Here is an 8882-nt window from a genome sequence, read left to right on the forward strand (position 1 = left end):
CTAGAGACCCAGAAATGTGACAGTCCCTTCAATTAGTTTTATTTTACCAGATATCATTTTGCATTTTGGAGATCCATTAACCCTGATAACTTCACACATTTGAACAACATCAGAAGATAAGCAAATGCCTGTTCATAATCAATCAGTGTAGTGAATATAGGTGCTTACCTAAAATGAAATTTCACCAAAGGCAATTTAAGCTACAACTTTGCATTTAGAAAAACTTGTTATAGATCAGTTCATCTGGGCTCTAGAGATCACTGGTTCTTCTCAGGAACCAAAGGCCTTCAGGCAGCCAAAGCCAGTGAGACTCTTGTACTTTAATCTTACTTTCAATGGAGTTCTGAGCCATGCACAGATATAAAGGAAAAAAGAAGTAAACTGGAAAATGGCAGTGATGAGTGATGAGACCTGTCAGTAACATTCAACATGCTCAGCTCATAAATCAGAGAATATTTTGTGATCTGAATATCTGGATTTTCAGCTTTGAGAATTATTTTTAGATAACTTCTGAAAGGTTACATGCAAGGACTTGAAAGCACAATCAAACGCTTGGAACAGGCAAGCCATCTGTGTATGTATGCACAAGGAAAATGAGTAAACGTAAATTTTTTCTCCTTTCTTTAAAAGGAAGAAGGTAGTATAGGCAGGTTAATTAAATACATATGACAATCAGGTTGGAAGAGACTCAGCTCAGTCAGAAAACAGTTTCCCCATGTCAGTATTTTCCTTGAATCATCTTCCAAAATGTTATTAGCAGCAGAATTGCTGTGATAATAATCTTTTGGGTGAAAAAAAATTCTCATCTCAAAGAAGTCACAGATTTGTAACGATCACTTATCATTATCAATAAGCGGAGACATTGGGTAGGTATCTATTAAGGTTAGTGAACACTATTAGATAATTTAATTCTGTTAGTTACTATGATGATCTATTTTTGTCCCTTGCACTTTACAATATTCATAAAACGCTGCAGCATGTCATAATACGTCCCCCAAATAGCAACACACCCTCAAGTGAAAATCAGGAAGACCCTTACAGTTCATTTTTATTCTCAACCATAGGGAATAGTTAGGAAACTTAAAAACCATGTTTAGTGAACACTGAAGACTGCGCTTAAGAAAGTTCATCCTTACATTTTTAGCTTTCTTTTCATTGATACTGGTGGTTATTATAAGCTGAGAATGTGGATTAGTGGTTGAGTATATGTTTTACATATGTGATACTCTGGGCTTGGTATCTACTATGGTGGGTTTGTGTGTGTGTGTGTGTGTGTGTGTGTGTGTGTGTGTGTGTGTGTGTGTGTGTGTGTGTGTACTGTGTCAGCCACTTGCAAGGCAAACACCATACCGTTGTGCTATCTCAGAGGCCTCCTTTCTTCCTCCTTCCTTCACTGTGGACCTTTGCTTGCTAAGAGACTCCGTTTCTGAGAAGTCAAGGCTCAAGGAGTTTTCCTGATATGGGTCCATCGCCAGCTGATTATCAGACTGCATAGGCCAAAAAGATTTGGACAGATACAACATGGAAGATATATAGATGACATAAAAAGATGTGATCAAGATGAAAATATAACCCGTTTGTCATTAAAGAATGTAAACTTAAAATGACAATGAGATTCAACCACATAAATGTTATAAAATACCTTTTTAGTGCAGTTATAGAAATAACTACACTGAGAACTACCATAATCATGTGAATGAATGAGGAAACTGGAAAGCCTGTCTAGAGTACAGGTGGGGGTGGGGTGGGATGGAGGGAGATTTGGGACATTGGTGGTGGGAATGTTGCACTGGTGAAGGGGGGTGTTCTTTACATGACTGAAACCTAATCACAATCATATTTGTAATCAAGGTGTTTAAATAAAGAAAAAAATGAACAATGTTACTAATGAGGGTACAGAAGAACTAGACCTCTCTGAAATTACATTACTTTGGAAATTACTCTGGTACCTTCTTATAAGGGTAACTGCATTAGTTCATAATCCAGCCTTATCATCCTAGATATTTACTATAGAGAAATAAATCTTTTGTGTAAATAAATTCACAGCAAAAAAAAAACCTGCATACACATAATCATTTATAATATTCATTTGGTTTTTTATGCTGGCCTTGTTAATAAAATAGGGCATAATCCCATCTTGTCTTCAATGGATAATGAGGTAAGTAAGCTTTCTGAACCATGACACTTGCAAGAAGATATGAAAAATAAGATGCAGCATGGCCACCACACCAAAGAAGACAGACAAAAGGAAAAATAGTTTCAACAGGAAGTAAAAATAGGGGTAGGGGGTCAGCGGGAGATTTGGTAAGCAGAGCTCTTTCTCAGAGACCTTCTTTAGAAGAGTTCCTAATTTTGGCTAGGTAAATAATTAAATTAATTTCCACTCAATTCCATTTAAATAGCAGTTCAGTAGTAAGTTGTTTTTAGTAGAAGTTTGTTCTCTACAATATTAAGATGTATCTAACCTAAAAAACATTGCTTTTCATAAATCCAAATTTAGTTGGAAAAAATTTTTTAAATCTATCAACTAGAACATTATAAAATAATTTTACCCTACTCCAAGAAATAAGAGAGGACACACGGAAATGGAAACACATACCCTACTTATGAATTGGCAGGATTATTATCATTAAAATGGCATTACTCCCCAAAGCATTGTATAGATTTAATGTGATCCCTCTAAAGATACCCATGACATTCTTCAAAGAAGTGGATCAAACACTTATAAAGTTCATCTGGAACAATAAACACCCTCGAATAGCTAAAGCACTCCTAGGGAAAAGGAAAATGGGAGGGATTACTTTCCCCAACTTTAAACTGTACTACAAAGCAATAGTTATCAAAACAGCATGGTATTGGAATAAGGACAGACCCTCAGATCAGTGGAATAGGCTTGAGTTCTCAGACAATGTTCCCCAGACATACAATCACCTAATTTTTGACAAAGGAGCAAGAAATCCTAAGTAGAGCAGGGAAAACCTCTTCAACAAGTGGTGCTGGCAGAACTGGTTAGCCACTTGCAAAAAAGCGAACATAGACCCCCCCCCCCCAGTTGACATCATGTATGAAGGTAAAATCCAAATGGATTAAAGACCTTGGCTTGATATCAGACCTGATACCATAATGTATACAGAACAACACGTCGGTAAAACACTCCATGACATTGAGAGTAAAGGCATCTTCAAGGAGGAAACTGCACTTTCCAAACAAGTGGAAGCAGAGATCAACAGATGGAAATTTGTTAAGCTGAGAAGCTTCTGCACCTCAAAAGAAATAGTGCCCAGATACAAGAGCCACCCACCAAGTGGGAGAAACTTTTCACCCAACACCCATCAGATAAGGGGCTAATATCCAAAATATACAGGGCACTGACAGAAATTTACAAGAAAAAAACATCTAATCCCATCAAAAAATGGGGAGAAGAAATGAACAGACACTTTGATAAAGAAGAAATACAAATGGCCAAAAGGCACATGAAAAAATGCTCCTCGTCACTAATCATAAGGAAGATGCAAATCAAAACAATGATGAGATACCATCTCACACCACAGAGATTGGCACACATCACAAAGAATGAGAACAATAAGTGCTGGTAGGGATGTGGAGAGAAAGGAACTCTTATCCACTGCTGGTGGGAATGCTGTCTAGTCCAACCTCTATGGAAAGCAATACGGAGATTCCTCCAAAATCTGGAAATTGAGCTCCCATTTGACCCAGCTATTCCACTCCTAGGGATATACCCTAAGAACACAAGAATACAATACAAAAACCCCTTCCTCACACCTATATTTATTGCAGCACTATTCACAATAGCCAGGCTCTGAAAACAACCAAGATGCCCTTCAACAGATGAATGGCTAAAGAAACTGTGGTACATATACACAATGGAATATTATGCAGCTGTCAGGAGAGATGAAGTCATGAAATTTTCCTATACATGGGTGGACATGGAATCTACCATGCTGAGTGAAATAAGTCAGAGGGAGAGAGAAATGCAGAATAGTCTCACTCATCTATAGGTTTTAAGAAAAATAAAAGTCATTTTTGCAACAATCCTCAGAGACAATGAGAGGAGGGCTGGAACTTCCAGCTCACTTCAAGAAGCTCACCACAAAGAGTGGTGAGTGCAGTTATAGAAATAACTGCACAGAGAACTACCATAATCATGTGAATGAATTAGGGAACTGAAAAGCCTATCTGGAGTACAGCTTGGGGTGGTGTGGGATGGAGGGAGATTTGGGACATTGGTGGTGGGAATGTTGCACTGGTGAAGGGGGTGTTCTTTACATGACTGAAACCTAATCACAATCATATGTGTAATCAAGATGTTTAAATAAAGAAAAAAAAGGATAAGTTTTCTTATATCTGCAGTGAAAAATAGCAGTAGATATTTAGAGGCACAGTGAAATGACCCATGTTTAACTGAAATCATTCTTATTCTCATGGAGAACAGATTATAAAGAAGCAAAAGTACAGAGAATGTTGGCATAGCTAGGACAACTATAAAGCCTAAAAAAAGTAGCTGGAGCTGGAAGCTTTACTTTGGGGATTAGTATCTAAGGTCTTGCTCATAGATTATATGTTGGAGAGAAAAATGTTGAGATAGGGAATAAGAGTAAGAGGAAAATCTAGCATGTACCTAAGAATTTGGTTTTAGCAACTGAGCAAATACTAGTAGTTTACATCCAGTATCTAATCCTAGAGATTATCTACATAGTGTTTACAATAGGTCATGCTCACTCTAAAGCCTTTAATCATCACTGTGGTTGAAATATATGAAGGGAAATTTTTCATCTTGCAGATGAGCAAACTGAGGCACTGCAAGTTTAAATGAACTTCCTAGGATTATGCTGATAACTTCCAAAGCCAGGTTTCTAACCAAACAGCCTGACTTCAGCATCCACACCCTCAATTGCAATACTTTCTTGTCTCTCATGGTATTGAGAACACGAAGGAATTACCAAGAACTAAAAATGATTGAATCAATAAATGAATGAGGTTCCTGCACTCTTCTGTTATCTATACAGGACAGGTGCTGTGTCTTTATGTGCAAAGGATAAACATTTTCTGTATTTTTTTTTTCTGTTCTTCATTCAGAACTTAAAATTTCCCTCCATTTTTCTGACTCTCATTTCATATGTTAATGTTGGAAGTCGTTAAAGGAATTCCTTAGGAGGTATTTTTTTTAAGATTTATATGATTATTAAGTCAAGTTAAGAAATACTATTTCACAATGCCCTACACATATTGGCACACATAATCAAATCTGAATCCCAAGGAGGCCAGAGTATTGGGTTAACACAGTCTCTATCAGCAACTAAATTTGTCTTCTGCCCTGAAGGGGATACTGTGCAGGTGTGCTAGGTTATGCTGAGGCATTCACTACACCCAGTTGCAGATAGTCTAGCAAAGGTTTAAGGTTGTCAACTGGCTAGTCTATGAAACAGGAATTCAAATAAGTGACTTAAAGTAAGTAATTCAACTACTTTATGTTTGGCTCTCTCATCTACCAAGTATGGGATGTAACGGTGCCTAATTTATAGGATTCTTGTAAGGATAGACAAAACAATATTTTTATCAGTACCTGATAAAATAAAAGTAAGCACTCACAATTTTTATATCAGTTTCTCACTTGGAAGAGAGCTAGTAAAAGAAGTCCAGTAAAAAACAAACAAACAAACAAACAAACAAAAACCAACTATAAACTCTTAATGAGTAAGTTCCTTGTTGAATATTGTCCTAGATCTCCTAGATATAAGGATGTGGATTTGTTCTTAATATCGGCTCTTATCTTTCTCAACCTTAGCTCCAGAATCCATATCATGGAATCTTTGCCATTGCTCAAGATAAATGGACAAGTATCCTCACCTGCTTAAGTGCTTATTTGGAGTTATTTACTTATTTGCACAAGAATTTTCAGGCACTTTTGTGGGTCCCATCCTAGTTTGCAGCCTGGTTTCAGAGTAAATGGACATCCAAGAATTTGTTAGTTGACTGCTGTTCCCAGCATCAGAAGAACCCAACTTTTCATCCATCTCCCTATATTGCTATTAATTAATTAATTATTAAAGGAATTAATTAAATGTGACTACTATCTAATATTCAGATTTTAAATGCCAGAATGGGACAGAGGATAGAGTTCATGAGTTGCTGATGTGAAAAACATTGGCATCTGGGTGGCAAAACCACCAAAGACAATAGATCTCCAAGTATCTCAGGATCTATAGAATTCTATAAATTCTACAAATCCTTCTTTTATGGCAACATTCCTGAGAAAAAAATGATTTCAAAGAGCAAGTTATGTCCTACCAAAATAGTTTTTTGGAAAAATAAGTGAAGCTACTGTCTGAGAAAACTCTTATCCCTTAATCCAAGCAGATATTTGACAGAAGAATTTTTATTTTTGGCTTCAGAGATTTTTTTTCTTCTATGAAATGCTTTTAACATGTGTTCTCATTCACGTGAAAGTTGAAAGTTTTTTTATTTACATCTGCTATATTCTTTACATCTGCTATTTACATGAAAACCAAGCCAAACACTCTGTCCTGCTTTGCAAATTAAGAAACTTAGAAGGAATAATATCAGAGTCTTTTTTAGGGAGAAATATCCTGTTTGTAGAGTTGGACAGCAGTTTGACAAATCAGTTAATTTTATTTTCCTCTGTGCACTTTTCCCCCTATATTTCCCCCTCTAGCCCCCCACCCTGATTTAAGCTGATAGCAGGTTCAGGGTTTCTGAGGCCATGACATTTTGTGGCAAGGCAGAAAAAGAAAAGAGCCTATCTTTTTGAGGGCAGAGGCAAAGAGGGTAAGGGTTGAGAGTGGGCTTGGAGAGGCTTGAAGCAGAGTCCTGTGAGGCCAGTAGAAACAAGCATCAAATTCAGCTTCCTGGCAGTGCTTTGAGGAAATGGGCAAAATCCTGAGGTGGGTGGGGTGAATGGGAAATACACCCACAGAAGCATCTTAGGCAAAGGAGTCTATTTCCCCAACTTCAGCTTAAGTAGTCATAAACTCCTCCAGAACCAGCCTCTGTGGAAAGTGACAGTAGTATGCTGAAGGCCACCACCTCTGAAGTTCAGCAGCCAGAATGTATCCCCAACATGCCATTCTTCAGAACACTTAGCCCTCATGTTCATTACTCAAAGTACAGAAATTCCTAAAGAATTGAGATTCTTTTTCCCACCCGCCTGGCAGAATAGGGTCCCAAAGTCAAAACTGATTTAGTCTTATAATGAAATGTGATGCTTCCAGTTAATCGAACATATGGACTATGTTCATACTACTGTAGACCTATCATAGTATATTTTATTCTTGCATTCTTTCTTCTTCTAAAAGTTTCTTGAAGTATTTCCTCATTTTGGTACAATCCTTTTGTTTTTTCCTTGCAAAATTAGGCATAAATTACCATTAAATTGATTTTCTTCTGGGTCTTTCATTTCCCTCTTTATCTGAGGAATCAAAATTTTACAAGAACTCTAGAATTAATAAATAAATAAATAAATAAATAAATAAATCTTGGAGGCAGTTAGCATTCTTGAGCTTTCTAGCCCGTGTTCCCAGCTTGCTAGGTCTTTTCTTCTAAATGGCATAACTTCTAGCCACCTTTCTAAGTTAAAAAAAAAATTATTTTATATACTTCCTTTTCCTCTTAAGCACCTGAAAATAATATAATAAGATAATATAAAATGAATATTTTATTATAACAAAGTTATTATTTTGCCAGTCATAGCCACCCAAGACAGCTGCAGAATGGGATTTTCTCTTCCTCAATCCAATTAATTGATATGACAAATGAACTGAGAGCAATTTGTCCAGCAAAAATGCAACATAGCCCTCACCACATCTCTACTTGGTAGAATTTATAGGAAATCGAGACTAGAAGGGAAATCAGGCCCAGTTACTATTCCTCCTGCAGTATATACATATGCACTTCCTTCATCTCCCCATAATTCCTCCCCCAGCCCCCCAATCCCATTCAAGCTGATAGCAGGTTCTGGGCTTCTGAGACAGAAAAAGAAAAATATACATCATAATTCTGTTTCTTCAACCCATCTGCCACAGTGGAGGTGTGTGAGTTGGGGGTGCTGCTTGTTGTTTGGTTCCAGGTTTCTGGAAGCACTTCTGAAGCTGCAGCAACTCTCAGCATAGCTGGTATTTCTCAGAAGTCCTGCATCCATCCGCATCCGAGCAGCCACAGAGCTCTGGGTGGGAAGCCAGACAAGGAACATCTCCAGGGAAATCATTGTCTGGTCCCCACCTAGGGCCCGCCCAAGGCGGACACCCTCTTCAATGACGTCTTTGTTGTCAGGGATGTGCAAGCTTGGCATGTCATTTTAATGAGAATGGGACACCTGTGAAACCACACAAAAGCGTCCCACTCTTTGGGGAGAGCAGAGCGCAGCCAGGGATCTGGGACCAAAAGCCCCCAGGATGCTCCCACAGGGGGCGGAGAGGGATTTGAGAGCAAGTAGGCGGAGAGGGTCTTTCCGGGGGTCGCAGCACCTGGATAGGCCCAGCCTCCCTGCGGGCGTCCCCCCATCTCTGTGTCCCCCATCTCCGGCCCTCGGGTCTCCACCAAAGCGACCAGCTGTGCTAACGCGCCGAGTGGGAGTTTATCTGATTGTGGCTGAACTGCTTGAAGCGGCTGAATTCGAGGCATGATTGTAATTTAACTTCTCCAAATTAAAACAAAGCATTTTTTTTGTATTGTTTTGTTTTGTGTTTGTTTTAGTTTTCTCCAAATTTTCCCAGGCCAGTAAAGGTTTAAAGAACTGAAGAAGCAATCTCAAGATATATATAGAAATTAGGATAATTTGTGTTACATGTTATATAGCATGATTTTGATATTGTTAAAATAAATAACATTCCAAAATCAGAGTTTTA

The 8882-nt window shown here is 38.1% G+C and overlaps 1 long non-coding RNA gene across 2 annotated transcripts in view; it reads right to left on the bottom strand.

Moving 5' to 3' along the window:
* LOC126013917 (uncharacterized) overlaps nucleotides 1–4093 on the bottom strand; it is a 145130-nt gene extending 141037 nt beyond the window's left edge. For both annotated transcript variants that reach the window (XR_007497551.1, XR_007497552.1), the window contains exon 1: nucleotides 3655–4093. This is a non-coding gene — a long non-coding RNA (uncharacterized LOC126013917). The remainder of the gene's footprint in view (nucleotides 1–3654) is intronic.
* Between the last annotated feature and the right edge of the window lie 4789 nt (nucleotides 4094–8882).

The sequence above is a fragment of the Suncus etruscus genome, chromosome 7 (assembly GCF_024139225.1).
Source record: "Suncus etruscus isolate mSunEtr1 chromosome 7, mSunEtr1.pri.cur, whole genome shotgun sequence".
Lineage (NCBI taxonomy): Eukaryota > Metazoa > Chordata > Mammalia > Eulipotyphla > Soricidae > Suncus > Suncus etruscus.